The sequence below is a fragment of the Macaca fascicularis genome, chromosome 2 (genome assembly GCF_037993035.2).
Source record: "Macaca fascicularis isolate 582-1 chromosome 2, T2T-MFA8v1.1".
Lineage (NCBI taxonomy): Eukaryota > Metazoa > Chordata > Mammalia > Primates > Cercopithecidae > Macaca > Macaca fascicularis.
This window is the reverse complement of record NC_088376.1, coordinates 29,493,093-29,509,213: the sequence shown is the minus strand read 5'-3', so window position 1 is coordinate 29,509,213 and position 16,121 is coordinate 29,493,093. Positions and strand designations below refer to the sequence as shown.

The 16,121-nt window shown below is 35.7% G+C and overlaps 1 long non-coding RNA gene across 1 annotated transcript; it reads right to left on the bottom strand.

Moving 5' to 3' along the window:
* Nucleotides 1-1,121: 1,121 nt before the first annotated feature.
* Nucleotides 1,122-15,312, bottom strand: LOC141409766 (uncharacterized). The gene is made up of 2 exons (XR_012431786.1): nucleotides 15,099-15,312; nucleotides 1,122-2,510 (listed from the first exon to the last, which is right to left on the bottom strand). It is a non-coding gene; the product is annotated as an uncharacterized lncRNA (long non-coding RNA).
* Nucleotides 15,313-16,121: the final 809 nt, after the last annotated feature.

The following is a 16,121-nucleotide window of genomic DNA, read 5'->3' as shown; positions in this document are numbered from 1 at the left end:
TACAAAATAAGATAGTTCTTTTTTCATTGTCAAAAAGGCAAGTGTCAACAATATCACAGGGAAAGTTGTGGAATCTCCCCTGTTTGTGCATTGAATGAATTATAATAACATTGATAACATCTTAAATACCAGAAGGCTTACAATTCTTTTATTTATATATGTGGAAAAACTTGGGAAATTTGGCTACAGCTTTCTTGTTGTTGTATTATAAGAAGAAAGGGGTTTCTTTGTGGCATTACTGCATTTAATATGCAGATAAACTTCTGCCTTGGATGACACATAAAGTGATACTCAAATTCTAAGATCCTTTTTTTATCATCCCAGAGAGAATCAGTTTGTACAAACTTGATACATAGCCATAGTCCCTATTTTTTGTTTTTTAAAGTCAAAGGAAGCCAGTAAGCTGAAGAAATCATGGGAAGAGTTGAGTCAAGCAATTCCAGACAAAGCATTCCAGACTGCTTCCAACTTCAGAGAAATTTTCTGACCATCGTCTTAGACTTTCCTTATCTATGATGTCATACTAAAAGAACACTTTGACTATGTAACAGCAGATTATAAATACATAGCCTACAATTTGTATTTTTGCCTCTCAATCCAAGATACCAAAAATTATATTTAAAAAAATTAGATGAGTCCTAAACTTCATATTTATAGGATTCAAACAAGTTTAGTAGCTATATCCTCACATTCTTCTTTAGCGTGTTTTTTTTTTTTGTATAAAGTTTAGAAACACTGCTTAACAAATACAAAAAATGCTACTAGTGTTTTACTATTTTAATTTGAACTTGATATATCTCTTAAACTGTAAGTATCCTTAGCAAATTATTGGCAGTCATAGAAATTATCATCTTTACATTTAATCCCTCCCTCCCTCCCTCCCTCCCTCCCTCCCTTCCTTCCTTCCTTCCTTCCTTCCTTCCTTCCTTCCTTCCTTCCTTCCTTCCTTCCTTCCTTCCTTCCTTCCTTCTCTTTCTTTCTTTCTTTCTTTCTTTCTTTCTTTCTTTCTTTCTTTCTTTCTTTCTTTCTTTCTTTCTTTCTTTCTTTCTTTTTCTTTCTTTCTTTCTTTCTTTATTTTTCTTTTCTCCTTCCTTCCTCCCTCCCTCCCTCCCTTCCTTCCCTTTTTCTTTCTCTTTCTTTCTGTCTGTCTTTCTTTCTCTCCTCTCCTTCTTTCTCTTTTTCCTTCATGCCTTCCTGCCTGCCTGCCATTATCAATCACTTGAAACCCAGCATATATAACACTTGTAAGGTCCTGAGAATGTAAAAGCAGATAAGACATGCTAGCTGCCCTCACGATGCTCGCAGTCTTGTGGGGAAGACAGATTGTGTAAACAATCAGCATTGTCGTGACTTAGAAGTGCCATGATTGAAACTTCATGGTGAGAACATGCAGAGCCATGGAGATATAAATACAAATTTTCCCCTCTTGTCAAAGGTAAGGCCTACATAACAGCTAAGTTACAGAGTGGATCTGAGGTAGGGAATGCTGAGGGGGAACAGGTTTGGATGAGGAAATTTGAAGTGCCTGTAATATATCTAGATGGCAATGCCAGGTAGGTTGTTGAAAATGCAGGTTTGGAGTTTAGAAGAAAACACCAACCTGAACATTGGTGAGCCAACAGCATTCAGGCAGCAGTTAAAGCCAATGATGTGGGATAGTGTTCTACAGGAGTCCAAAAGACAATCGCCTCAACATCCCCAAGAGAAACTTCATTCTATTAGAGACAGAATGAAAAGGGATCTATGTTTTCTAAATGCATTTTAAATCCTTGCCTGAGAGCCAGTTTTGAAAAAGCATCTTGGCTACAGGGAAGCAAGAGAAAGTATAATGGAGGAGAGAGAAGAGGAGAGGGGGACTAAAACTGGTTTGAATTGTTCATGTTCTCTAAGTAAGAAAGAGAGCAGGTATTCAGACCTAGAATTCAAAGCCCATTCTGTTTCCCCATGAAAGCCATGGGTCAAGGACTCAGGGAGAATTTCTGGATACAGCATATTCTCAGCTGCGAGAGGCAGAATAAGGGGTTTTGTGAATTTAAAGATGGGTTTGAGACTCATCTTGGAGAGTGATTTGTAAATATATAGATTAAGTTTCCCTGTAAAGTTAGGTTGGGACCCAAGGATGAAAGCGTTTACTAAGAATGCTGATGCAAAATGTCTTGGAAAGGAAAAGAGTGTTATTTAAGTACATAACTTAATGCCTCCAGGTTTATCTCCTCACGTTATTATAGGTAGTTGTTAAAGAAGGTGTGTAACAGGTAATCAAGCATCTTGAGGACAGTAGCTTTGATGAGTCGTCTCTGAGCATGAATCCCCTGATCTCATCTCCTGTGGATCTCTGCTGTCAGCCACTCTTAAACCTTGCAGCAAGGCCCAGTGGACAGGGAGTGTAGGCTAGGATGTAAGCTTCATGAGGAAACCTGTGTGAGTCTCCACATATCTTTCCATGCTAACATACCACCTCTGTTACCTTGGGCCAGTTCTGTAGCATGTCTGAGCTTCAATTCTCAGATCTGTAAAATAAATACAAAAGTCCTTACCTCCTGAAGACTCAACATGATAATCTAAGCATCATCAAAATGGGGGGTTATTCTTGTTCTAGACCAATTCCTACCTCGTAGAATAATAATCATTTCATAAATATTTGTTGAATGAGTAAATGTACGTGAAGTATGTAAGTGTGTCTAGCATAAAATAGGTGCTTAAGAATTATTTACTTCTTCCAGAAGTTAGTATGGGCACTCACTCTTCCCATCTCCCAAGTTTAGGTAAATACACGTCTGTCTCATCTGCCTATACATATTACAGATGTGCTCAATTTCTTAAGGAAACACCATTGATGTATTTCCTTGGCCTTAGACTTCACCTGAAAATCAACAGAGAAAATATAACAGGATGAAATACAGTTGCAAAGCATTATTTCACAATGTTCCAAGTGATTTCCAAAGACTGTTAATGGGAGCTATGTGGGAGTAAAAACATATCAAATGTCAAATCCAAAAATGTTGAGGAATCACTGCCTTAAACAGGTTTCTTCATTCTTGGACTTTTCAAAGCCTTTATTATTCGAATGCAAATTGTGATTCTCCAAGAGTTGAGTAAAATATACAACTTCCCAACCCTATTTGATCAGAGGACCCTTTTGTCGTAGAGAATATTTCATTTTCCTGAGATAACTCTTTGGGAAATGTGAATCTAATCATTAGCTAGAAGAGTAGACACAAGGCAAAAGAATTTATTTTTATGGGGTAGTAAAACACTTTTTTAGGTCAGGGAAGGCTTGTTTAGGATTGAGATGTGGAGTACTCACAACCCAAGACAGTCATCGAGGAAATTTCCTTCCAATGAAGCAGTTAGGTGAGTGAAAACAAATGAACATAAAATAAGTATATAATAACACCTTGGGAAAATTAAACATCTCTCCATTTAACATCTGTCACATAGATAATTGTAGCAACTAGATTGATTATGAGAGAGGAATCTGGAAGTTCAAAAGGGAAGCAGCTGAGTTTGCTTATATCACCTGCAAAGGGACTACTTTCTTTGGCAGATTGATATTGCACAAAGGCTTGAAGTTTCATTAAAGACACATGGTTGGATGCTGTACAGTATGTTACAGAATGTGTGTGTAATCAGACAATATGTTGCATTAGACTATCAGAAAATATAATAGTATTATACATGCATCCTGGACTGTGCTATGCTGTACATGACATCTTTATACAAGGAAACTATATAACATCATGTCATATCTGTATAACAATAAAAATATGATCAGCATATTAATTATAAAATGGCAGGTCAAATCCTCTGAATCATGATTTAGTGTCAATTGGGATTTTTTTCCCTTGTGCAATTTCATAATACTTCAGTGTCTATTATAATTTTGAAAAGCATAGAAGTTTGCATTTTCTGAAAGTCCTGGTTATGTAAAATGGAAGAATTCAAAAATAAAAACAAAACATGAACAAGGACAAATAACACAACAGAATTCTTAAGTTAACCATGTCAATGGAGACATTCACACCTGCAGATAATACTCTATTCTTTACATGTAAACTTCCTGCTGAAAGCAGGTCAGAGTTAACAGCTGAATCAACTTGGAGAGTTTTTTTTAAAAAAATTAGTTTTATGTTCCTTTAAATAATTGCCTCATTATATTTTGTACATCTGTGCAGGGGTCTGATGATGACATTTGGTAAATTTCCAAATAGCTATAAAACCAGGGGAATACCAGTTAAGCAATAGTATCATCCACCTGTAGGTTAGAAAGAGGCTTTATATAATAGCTAAAACAAAAAAATTCCTTAAACAAAAGAATTGATTCTGCTCTGTGATGAAATAATTCTGTTTCATGTGATGATATCAGATACCATATTTTTTTAAATAAAATTGTCAGTAGTCCAGAAGAGACCAACAAAAATGATAAAAGGTTTGGAAAACAAGACCTGTGAGAAATAGTTAAGAGAATAGCAATATTCATTCAAGTCAAAGGAGGCTGAGGGGAGATATAACTGTCTACCTAAAAGTTAAATGATGTTACAAGCAAAAGAGGCATTAATTATTGGTGGTAGTAGAAGAGGGTAGTTAGAAGAAAAGAGCTGCACCCATTTTATTTAATATTAGGAACAATTTTTGTAGCCAAAAATCATTCATAGGATGGAGTTAATGGCCATTACTATTGCTACAGTAATTTGTTATGATGAGAAAGGAAATGTCCATCAAAGCATTCATGGATCCATAAATCAACCTATAATAAGTGAATGAGCATCACAATTCACAAGAAAAATATCCTTAAATATTTAGATCACAAATGGCTGATGCTTTTAGTAAAAAAGCACAATTAGCAAATAGAAAAATTTTGCATTTGTTCTTTGAACTACCTGATAATACATTTTTTATAAAGTTATAATTATCAAAGAATGGAACTATCATATGAACTGACAGAAAGGGTTGAATAAACAGAATGTGAAACCTAGAAATGCATTCTTACTTATTATATAGAGTAATATGCATTCTTACATTATTATATAGAGAATTAATATATGACAAGAAAGTAGGAAAATAAATTACATTTTTAAATTTGTCAAGAAGAAAGGGGGAAAGAAAATTTTATTTTATAGATTAGGCAAAACAATTGATTAATGATGTAGAAAAAATTAAGGTAATAGTCACATGTTACACCAAAAGGAAGTCTTGTTGGATTAAAACAATGATTTTCAACAGTTGGTAATGGGAAATGATGGGGGGTGTCTATGACAATCTTTTCATGGTTTTGTGAGCTACAAATGTTTTCACCACTCAGAGAGTCTGCTATACTTTCTGGGAGTTACAACCCTGTCCTTGGTGAGAAAATTGAAGTTAAAGGGATATAGTGATTTGCCTAGGAATTAATTGAACAAGTATTTATTTAGGATCTGCTATTCACCAGGTATTATGCTAGGCACTAGAAATAGACAGATGAAAGGGTAAGATCCCTCTTCCAGTGAACTTTGGTGTACACCTGCTGTTTTAGTCCGTTGAGACTGTTATATACTATAGACTGAAAGGCTTAAACAACAAACATTTATTTCTCACAATTTTAGAGGCTGAGAAGTCCAAGATCAAGGTGTCACCAGATCCTGTGAGAGCCTGATTCCTGGTTTGCAGATGTCATCTTCTCATTGTATCCTCACACAGTGGAGAGAAAGAGAGCAAGCTCCCCTGTGTCTCTTCCAATCCTGTTCATGAGGACTTCACCCTCATGACCCAACTACCTCCCAAAGCATTCCTCACACCATAGCATTGGGGATTAGGTGAATTTGGGGGTAGATACAAACATTCACTCCATAGTACCTGCTGTTCTCATCTGCCAAACATCCACACACTCATCTTCTGATAGCAGCACCCTGATTTTCCTTTGGGAAACCACAGTACTTCCAACCTCAAATGATGGGGTTTAGATAGAGTTTCTTCCACCCCCAACCCCAGGTAGGAATATGGAATTTTGCTTGGCTAATGAGTGTGCATTGCACCCCTGGCCACAGTGATTGGTTCAGGAATAAACATTGAAAGCCTGTCTTGGCTCTAATGTTGGGACTATTGGTTACATGAGAGCTTCCTTGCTTTGGTATTTCTAGGCTAGTAGAAAGTAACCCAGAGTTACTATAGGGCGTTTTGCCACTAAGTAGAAAAATTTGCCTTAGGATGAACTGAAGAAGTAAAGCAGAAAAACAAACGAAGAAACAGCATATTCTTATTGTATTATTTGAATTGCTGGATACAGCCTTGCCTGCAGGTGACTATTCCTGAACTTTTAAATTGTGTAAACTAATAATTTTCTTTTTGCAGTTGTTTTCACATTCGGTTCTTTGTTTGGGGGGGGAGGAAGGGGAAGAGACAGGCAAGCATATTTAAACAGTAAATCATATCAAATGGTGGAAGGTGATAAGGTTATGAAGAGAAGACTGAAATAGAGCAGGGCATGATGTGTATGTATGTGTGGAGGGGAGCACAATTTTAAAAAATGAGTGGCCAAACTAGGACCTTCTGAGAAGGTGACATCTGCACAAAGGCTTGAAAAGTTTGAGAGACATCTGGAGGAAGAGTATTCAGAAAGTCTACATCCTAAGACAGGTGATTAATAAAGAAATCTAACTTCTACAAAAGAATCTCTGCCTTAACTTCCTCTCTGTGATGGAATCCTATTAATTTCTTTTCAACTGCAGTATTTCAATTGATCTTGGACAGTTAAATTTATTAATAAGGAAAACAAACACTACTCAAGAAGTTCTAGATTTTAGAAGCTGAAATCAAGAGAAAACTGTCTAAAATTGGCTGTCTATATATTGTTATATGTATATAATTATATATGTGTATATGTGTATATATAAACTTTTATTTTTTTCAAAATTCTACTTATGGATAAAGTTTTCAAATGTAAGCTATTTGCCCTTTGTTTTACTTTTGAAGAATAAATTTAATAAGCTAATATTTAAGCCTGTGTACAATGATTCCACAGTCAGAGTTTAGAATATTTTCTAAACAACCACTTAGAACAAACTATACTAAGTAAGGTACTATCAGCCTTAACAGAAGCAATACTGGCAAACAATTATTTTCGTTGCAGCACTGACAATTATGTAAATGTGTCTGGATCAGCAATGGGCACCTAATTATGACATCTAATTATGCCAATTTATTTATATACCTCCTTGAACAACATTTTATTTATAACTCCCTCACTTATTCAAAGACAAGATAAAGTAAAGAGACATTAACCATAGACAATTGCCTCATCTTTTCAATATGAATACAAGCTAATCTATTGGAATCTCAGTAATCTGGTATATGTCCTCTTCATGTGAGTTTGCTTTTCACTCAATCTCTTTTGAATTTCATAAGGTGAGCAGAAGTGAATGTGCTCTGGATGAAGAATTGATAGCATTCATTTTCCTTCCTAGCAGAGGGAGCTATCCCATTTCACATTACTTGAGCAAAATAATCAACATCGATTACTCCTTCTACTAAGCATGAGAAAATTATTCTATCCTCAACCACAAACAGAATAACTCAAGAAATACATATTATCACCATATCAGCATTATTTCCTCTAATTTAGATATTTTCATTTAGGGTCTTTTTTCTTCTTTCTTTTCTTTCTCTCATTCACTCTCCTTTAAATTCTTTCTTTAAAAAACAATGGAATTTCTTGGAATTTGATAACATCTCTTGACTTCTACAGAGGAGTGTTATAAGCTTTCTCAGATATGTTCTCTAGAAGCAGAGCCTAAGATGAGGATCACTGTGCTAGGTGATGCACTGGCAGATTGCTCTCAGATAAGGGGACTAAATGAAGCACAGTATGGCAGGGCAAGGAACAGGCAAGAAAGTAGGTTCAACTGGAAATTAACCCCAGACTGAGCCTGAGGGGAGCTCTGGAACAAGAGTTGTGCTAGAGAGTTGAACCCACCTTGAGGCAAGGAGCTGGTTTTCATATCACAGGATGATTTAGTCATTCACCTATTATGGTATATCTGTACCTATAAAAGTCAAAAAATATTTCATTCATTTGCATGTGATTCATGCCAAAGACCTGCCAGAGAGCGTAGATATGTTGTCTCTCAGTTCTAAGCCTTTTGATTCTAAATAACATTTGAAGTACTTTTTGTTTTCTTCTCAGAACAAAATGTACTCACTCTCTTGTTCCAAAACACTACATTTTCCCTCCATATTAGTTCACAGACCCTGATTGGTATAAAGGGATTAACCCAGGGCTGAAGAGTTACATGTAGATGCTTGGTAAAGTGTGGTCTGCAGGCCAGCAACATCACCTGGAAGTTTATTAGAAATGCAAGCCCCAACAACTCCAACCCATAAAATCAAAATCTATTTAACAAAGATCCACTGGACTGGTAGTTAAGAACTGAGCTTATTAAAATCTCCAGACACAACTAGAATTGAACCATTTTCTGACAGGGGAGAAACAATTAAGACAGACTTGAATTGGCCTGCCTAAATCACTCAATTAAAGAAAAAAAACAGAAATAATCCAGCATTTTTTCATCTCAGTGTTCAAATGTGAAAAAATCTGTGTAAATGTTTGTAACCTGTCATATATCTCTTCTGGTTCTGTTCTACCAAGTCATCTGAAGGTACTATAGGAAACTCTTCAGCAGTTTCTACTGAAACCTTAGAAAATCTTACTTTCATGGGTTATAGAAAGCAGGAAACCAAATTAAGTTTTGACTGCCAAGGAGGGAAAGAGTGAATCATTTTCATTTGATGGTTGCCAAATCATCAATCATTCTAAATTAATTCTCATTCCCTCTGACACTTGAGAAATACCAAAATGCACTTGAGAAAATGTCCTGAAGAAAATCTGGGATGTAGGAGCTATAGTTCTTTGTATTGGTAAGGGCTATCACCTTAAGAATTTAGTATTCCACACCCATGATGGAGTTTAGGATTGCCAATTGAGTTGGAGTTCCTTAGTGTGTAATATTTGGCAAGATTCATTGGAACTCTATAGGCCTGAGGGCACCCATATATTCCACACAATTCTTTTCAAAATATTATCAACTTTTTAAAAGATGCAAATATGTGTGAGAGCTATAAATTCTCCTATTTTAAATATCATGCTGTCCCTTTGCGAGAATCTCATGGGCATAGATAATTACTTCTATATGAGGAATAATGAATCACAACATTTTTTGATTCATATCTACACTCTTCTGGCAGGTCGCTGGCATGAATCACATGCAAATGAATGAAATGTTTTCGGAATTTTACTAGCACAGATATACTATACATCATACTCTAAAATATATGTAAGATAGGATAAAATAGAATATTTCTGTCCCGAGCATTCTTCTCTCAAAAGGATGATTAGAATGAACCAATCTCCCATTTCCCCTGAAAAAGCTGTCAAAGAACAGGGCCTTCCACTGCTCAGCAGCCTAGGACAAGATCTCTCGGGGATGGAAGTAGAAAATTAGGATTTTAAAATATTTCTGTAGTCTCTTTGAGGTTTTAGATAAAAGCGTTGGTTTACAATGTAATGTAACATGTGTCTTTTATTCAATAAATAATCATTTATTGTGCCTCTATTAAATGTCTAGCCCTTGACTAACTTTCTGGGGATCCCCCCCAAATAAAAGACCTTGTGTGTGCTCTTAATAACATTACAGTTTAATGGGAGAGACAAACACTCAAACCAATCAGGCAAATCTCTCTAAAATATATGAACAAAGTACTATTGGTAAATAGAGAAGGTATAACCATCTGCCAAGTCACAGCTGGCTACCCAAAAAGAATGATCTTTTTTTTTTTTTTTTTTTTTTTTTAAGTGGAATCTTTCTCTGTCACCCAGGCTGGAGTGCAGTGTTATGATCTTGGCTCACTGCAACCTCCGCCTCCTGGGTTCAAGCAATTCTCCTGCCTCAGCCTTCCGAGTAGCTGGGACTACAGGCACATGTCACCATGCCTGGCTAATTTTTTGTATTTTTGGTAGAGATGGGGGTTTCACTGTGTTAGCCAGGATGGTCTCGATCTCCTGACCTCGTGATCTGCCTGCCTTGGCCTCCCAAAGTGCTGGGATTACAGGCTTGAGAACCGTGCCTAGCCAGAGTGGTCTTTAAGAATCAAATTTCTCCAGGAGGATGAGGGGAAAAAACTTCCTAGACTAAAAACAATACTTGGCATGTAATCACAACAATAATAACTAGCTAATATTTATTGCAAACTTGCCATGTACCAGAACCTGTTCCAAGCACTTTACATGTATTAGCTTATTTTAATCCTCTCATCCATATAAGGTATTCAAAATCATTAGATGTATTTAATAAATAAGCAAATTGGAATTTGTAGAGATTAATTTCTAAAAAAAACTGCATTCATAGTGATTGGCATATGAGGAAGTCACATTTTCAGGCACACATCATGTCAAGTATGGTGGAAGCAACTTCAGTGTTATCTTAGTCAGCTCAGGCTGACTGGGTGACTTAAACAACTATCATTTATTTCTCATGGTTCTGGAGACTGTGAAGTCCAAGATCACGGCTCTGGCAGATTTGGTGTCTGGTAAGGAGCTGCTTCTTGATACCCGGATGGCTATCTTCTCGCTGTGTCCTCACATAGCAGAGTGCAGAGAGAGCTTTAGTCTTGTCATCTCTTTATAAGAACACTAATCGCATGTGGGCTCCGTTTTCATGATCTCATTTAAACCTAATTATTTCCAAAAGCCCAACTCCAAATGCTATCACATTGGGCATTAGAGCTCTAGCATTTGAATTTTATGGGGATGCAAGAATTGAGTCCATAACAAGTATGGAGGTGTGTTGGGAGACAAGAATGTAAGAGCTACAGTGAGCAAGATCATGAGGGACCTTGTCCTCATGTTAACTAGTTTGGACTTTATACTGCCAGAAATTGGACGGTCACGATGTTTTGAAGCAGGAAAATGATATGTAAGATTAGTTTTCAGGAAAAAAAAATGCTAGTGACTGTGTGGAGAATACATTGGGAGAGTGTTAGATTTGCTGCATCTACTAGGGGACAATAGGCATACCTAGACCGGAGAAATAATACAGGTCAGAACTAAACGTAATAAAATTGAGAAGGAGGATGCATTGCTGAAGCAGTATGCAGAAGTCTTGAGGGCTCATTGATTGGAGGGTTCTTTGATATAGACAAAGGGGTTCAAGATTACTTTTACATTCTGAGTCTGGGTCTCTGAGTTAGGCAGATTTCTAGATTGCATAACTATGTTTCCCTAATAGATATGATGCTAAAAAGAAGGCAGTTTTGGGGAGACTATGTATGTTTTTGTAACTTTGTAGTTGTTATAACTGGAATTACTTTGGGATATCCAGTTGAAGATTTCTAGTAGGTAGTTGGCAGTAAATGTGTGGTGTGTACTTGGGTATGCACACACACTTATACAAATAGATTTGGGGGTTGAAAGTTCTACCACTTATTTAGTCAGTTATTCTGTTGCAAAATCTGAATGCTTTACGTATTGAGTACCCTAAAAAAATCAACAAGCATTTGTTGAATGACTGATTCAAAAAGTTCTACACAATTGATGTAGGCTTTAACCTACATCACCACAGTTCTCCTTAATATTTCAAGAAAAAATTATGGTTGCCCTCTTTTCTAAATCTGAAATGCAGCATTGGTAAGTAGTAAAAATTGCTGCTCTTCCCTTCATTCCATTTTATGTTTTGCAGGTTTTGGGCAAGGCAAATAAAAGAAATTTATTTTCATCGACTAGCTTAAAAAAGAGTATTCACAGGATGGAGAAATTAAATCTACATTTGATCTAAGTTTCATATAAACATTTAAACTAATGCCTATGTTAGAAAATCTGTTGTATTGCTTATGATTATTTTAAAATTCCTTGAGCTACCTTTGTTTTATTAGAATAGTCACAGCCATATCCCAGAGCTTCCCATTTCTTCTTGAATCAAGGATGGAATGTGATTATAGATCAAATTTTAACATGCAACAAATATTTGTTTTATAAAAGACCTTACAGAGAAGTATCTCTGCAAATTTTAAGGGCTGATTAGCTCTTTGGATCCTAAAGATGGTGAATATCACGGTAAAAGTTATGACATTTTTAAAAACCCATTCACTTACACTAAATATAGTGTAGCATGGGGATAAGGCTTGTTTATATGATGCATTTCACTATTATCAAATATTAATTGAATATCATGCACATAGAGAAGGCAGAACAGAAATTAAAACCCAATATTTCAATGCAACATTTTCTTCTCCCCTTTTGTTATTCCTCCAACTCAGTGCCTGAGAATAGGTAGTAAATCAAATTACTGAGAGACATAGTTCTCCAGCTTGATTGCTATAAGAGAGTATGAGAGCAAGGCCCAGGAGAAATTGAAAGGAAAAAGAAGAGGAAGAAAATGGGGTAGGGAAGAAACTGATTCAAATCAATGCCAGCGTCAAAAAATAAAAAAAACACAACAACAACAACAACAACAAAAAGTAAATCAGAGAAAAAAAAAAGCTTCCAGAAAAAAGGAATGTCTATATGCTTAAAACAAGGCAGAGAGACGTCTATTAAAACAAATGGCATATTGCAACATTCATATAAATGAATATAAAAGGACAAAGAGGAGAGAGCATGCTTCAGCTGGATATTTAAGGGAATGCTACTCCCTTCTGAAATGGTAAGAAGAAAAAGAATGTACTCTCTTCAGGAAGAAAATTTAGTATTCTTATAAGGGATATGCTTACTGAGTTCTCTGTTGAATCCAGTTTAGCATTATTTTTGTCAGACTTCGTTTCTTAGCAGGAACTACATGAAGAAGGATTTGCTTTTTAGATTTTCGTCTTAAGGAAAGAACAAAGGTTTTGAATGAGAGTATGTAGGATCAGCATCCGAAGTCTACGACTTGATATGTGTGTAATCTTGGATAAATACCCCTGACTCTTTAAGTCTCAATTTTCTCATCAGACCAGTGAAGAAAGTAAAGCTCATAGGCTTCTTAATGAATCTTAGATGAGAAAATGAAAGGGGCCATGGCCAGGAGAAGGTGCACTTTGTCTCATCGAGTTCAGTTTTGAAAATGTTATCTCAAGAGCCCACTTAGACAACTTTTGAGCTTCAGAATCTGAGAAGCTGCCTAAGGAATTTTTCCAACAAGCAGTTTACAGAAGGGTAGGCTAGGAATACTGTAGGAGTACCTGAAGAGGAAAGCAAGCATGCGGGAGCCTGCTCCTTGTTCCTTCTGTTTCAGATAAACTGCTGAATATGTTAAGCTAGACTAGAAATTGATGAAACAAGAGTTTTTCTTTGGGTCATCTACAACACAGCTTTTCACTCTGAAAGGTAACAAGATAGAATGTGCATGAGAGCACTTGGAAAACGATAGCTCTATTTAAATAAAAGGCATTGTTATTATTTCTAAAGCCTCTGGAGCAAGGTATGCATGTACCGTGTTATGTTGGCTTTGGGCAGTGTGCGTCTCTTAAATGGAGGTCAGGTGCCTGAACCCCTACTTAACTTGAACTACTGAAGCTTCCATTATCCTCTTCATTGATCCGGAGAGGCAAGCACAAATAAAACCCAAATGACTGTCTCCAACAACAAGGAATCTTTAAATGTGCATCATTTGGCAGTGGCATTATCTTAAGATGATTATCCAGTGTATAAATGTTTATTGCCTTGCTTTAAGATGCACAATGTAAGATTAACAATCATGGTGTTTTTCGTATAAATGCAATATTTCTGCTATTGTGTTTGTGGAATTCAGCTAGATAATAATTGATTCCGTGACAGGGATTGGCTAATTTGCCAACAGTATAGTATAAAACACATTTATACAGTCAATTACACCCAAGTGCATGGCCTATTTGCTTTATAATTTCATAAACTTGCCAGCAATTTAAATAAAAAAGTTCCATTAAATTATCATATCATGTGATGGAATGATATTGCCAAGTATATTAAACCATGTGTGTTCAGCCAGAATTAATTAAATATTATTACTTTTTTCTTATTAACACATTGAACTTACCCTTCCTACTCTCTACTCGAAATAGAAGCCTATTAGTGAACAAAGTAAACTTAAGGGCAAAGTTTAAACATTTTCCTGAGGGTGTTTCATTAAGAACCCTGGTTCTTTTGTTTAAACATTTGCTCTTGGTAAATGTACTTGTATTGTGAAAATATTTTATGTTCTTAGATATGAATACTGGAAAGTTTAAAGAATACTTTTACTTAATTATTTGGGTATTCAAGAAGGAAACATTTATGTCTTCAGCTTAGAGAAAGTCACGATATAAACTATTTCCCTGTTATTCCAATATTATTTGTTTCTGATTATATTATTTGTGGCGCTATGAATATCTAATCTTAGTAAGGGAAAGATGCAAGTCTGGATAATTTAGCAATTCAAAAATGAATAAAATACAATATTTTCTAACACAGAAGATACCTGTTTCATATGAAATAAATTAACCAGGCCTCCCCAAGGGACTCATACTTCAATAATTCTGCAGTGAACAATAAGAATTAAACTCTTAATATTGCCCTTGTTTTATTTTATTAAAAGCAAAATATAGAGGTGAACTTCTCCCTGACATATACTAATTATTCTAATTAGGTGCTCAGGGTAACAAACACACTTGACCTTTATTCTCATTCTTGTTCTTTGTCCATATCATAATTTACCAGGTTGCCCCACACTTTATCAATTTGGAATTACAAGGTATTTTTTGGCTTCTTCCTCTTGCTGTGTGTGTGGGTGTGTGGGTGTGTGGGTGTGTGGGTGTTTTGATTTTTATTTCTAAATACAGTATTTCTTTCATTTCATAAATAGAAACAGTTTCTTTTCTCTTGGTAAAGTAAACCATATATATCAGTTAGAAGCAGACTACGGGCATTAAAAGCCAAAGGGAGATTAGTTAGAAGCATAGAATGGACTCATGGACTTGGCAGGTGGCTGAAGGAGAAGGTTTAGCAAAGGACACAAATCAGGAATATTTCAAAAGCTAGGCATGCAGCAGGATCCACAGCAAGACCACTCCATGGGAATGGTTGGCTTTCAAGCTACCTCTATTCCTACATTGAATCTTACAGCAAATTCCTCCCATACCTTGAGTTCTCTGTTTAGCATCAAAGTCCTGGGGGGGAAAGGATGCCACTAGTGTGCCTTGCAGCTCTAGGTGAAAGGAGAGAAGACCTGGTTTCTTCAACATCTTTTGTGGGAGGTGGGTACTGTCCTCAGCCACGTTGTACACAGCAGGAACATTCTCAAAGGGAAGAGTAAGGTGAAAGAAAACAAATGGGTGTGATTGTTACAACTCAACCCCCCAAAACTAAATAAATCAAATAGAAAATTGTTGACCAAAGAGCAAAGTAAATTAAAGTTCAAAGTGCAAATGCCTTTACAGACTACTATAGATTAACAATATTAATAGCTTAATTAGACCTTTTGAATCTTGTGTATTTACATATGAAAATACATCTTATTATATCATACCATGTATATTATTCTGTAACTCTATGTAAACTTTAAATATTAAATAACTGTTAACCTTTTTTATTTTAATATGTAGAGATTTACCCAATCAAATTTTATGGTTTCCTAGTATTCCATTATATGGATTTTCATAATTTATTTAGCCACATTTCTATTGATAGGTATTAAGACTGTTTTTCATTCTCTCACTATTATGAACATCTTTACAAATTTATCTTTGCCTTCTTCAATTATTTCCTTAAGAACAATTTTCAGAAGTGGAACTTATAGGTCAAAGGTAATCCTCATTTGAAAAATATTGCCAAATTGCCCTCTAGAAAGACAGTGACAATTTACACCCCCACAAACAGTATATGTTATGAAATCATTAACATCATCAACTTCTTCATCATTTTTCCTTCTTAATCACCAGAAAGGTGTGAAAAAACCCTTATGCTTAAACATAAAGATTTATAATTACTAGCACTTACCTTAATAAGACAGTGCTTACAATTGGGTAAGCATAGTTTTCACAACAGTCTACTCAGACTCAGCAGATATTTAATTATTATAGTCAAAAGAATTTACCTTGAATAATGGTGTAGACAGGAGTCTAACAGACTGTATATTTTACTTGCTTCCTGTGTACTTTGTTAC